The sequence below is a fragment of the Buceros rhinoceros genome, unplaced genomic scaffold (genome assembly GCF_000710305.1).
Source record: "Buceros rhinoceros silvestris isolate BGI_N320 unplaced genomic scaffold, ASM71030v1 scaffold33514, whole genome shotgun sequence".
In the NCBI taxonomy this organism is placed as follows: Eukaryota; Metazoa; Chordata; class Aves; order Bucerotiformes; family Bucerotidae; genus Buceros; species Buceros rhinoceros.
Genome location: NW_010407066.1, coordinates 1 through 227, shown reverse-complemented (window position 1 = coordinate 227; position 227 = coordinate 1).

Below are 227 nucleotides of genomic sequence, written 5' to 3'. Positions count from 1 at the left end.
CACTCCAGCACCTCAACATCCTTCTTGCAGTGAGGGGCCCAAAACTGGACACAGCACTCAAGGTGTGGCCTCACCAGTGCCCGGTACAGGGGGACGATCCCTGCCCTGCTCCTGCTGGCTGGGACAAGCCCAGATGCTCGTGGCCAGTGGGAACCCTGGTCTTGCGGGTACGGGGGTGCGCAGGGACAGGCCCCCTCCCTGGGGGGGAGCAGGCAGGCGCCTGCACA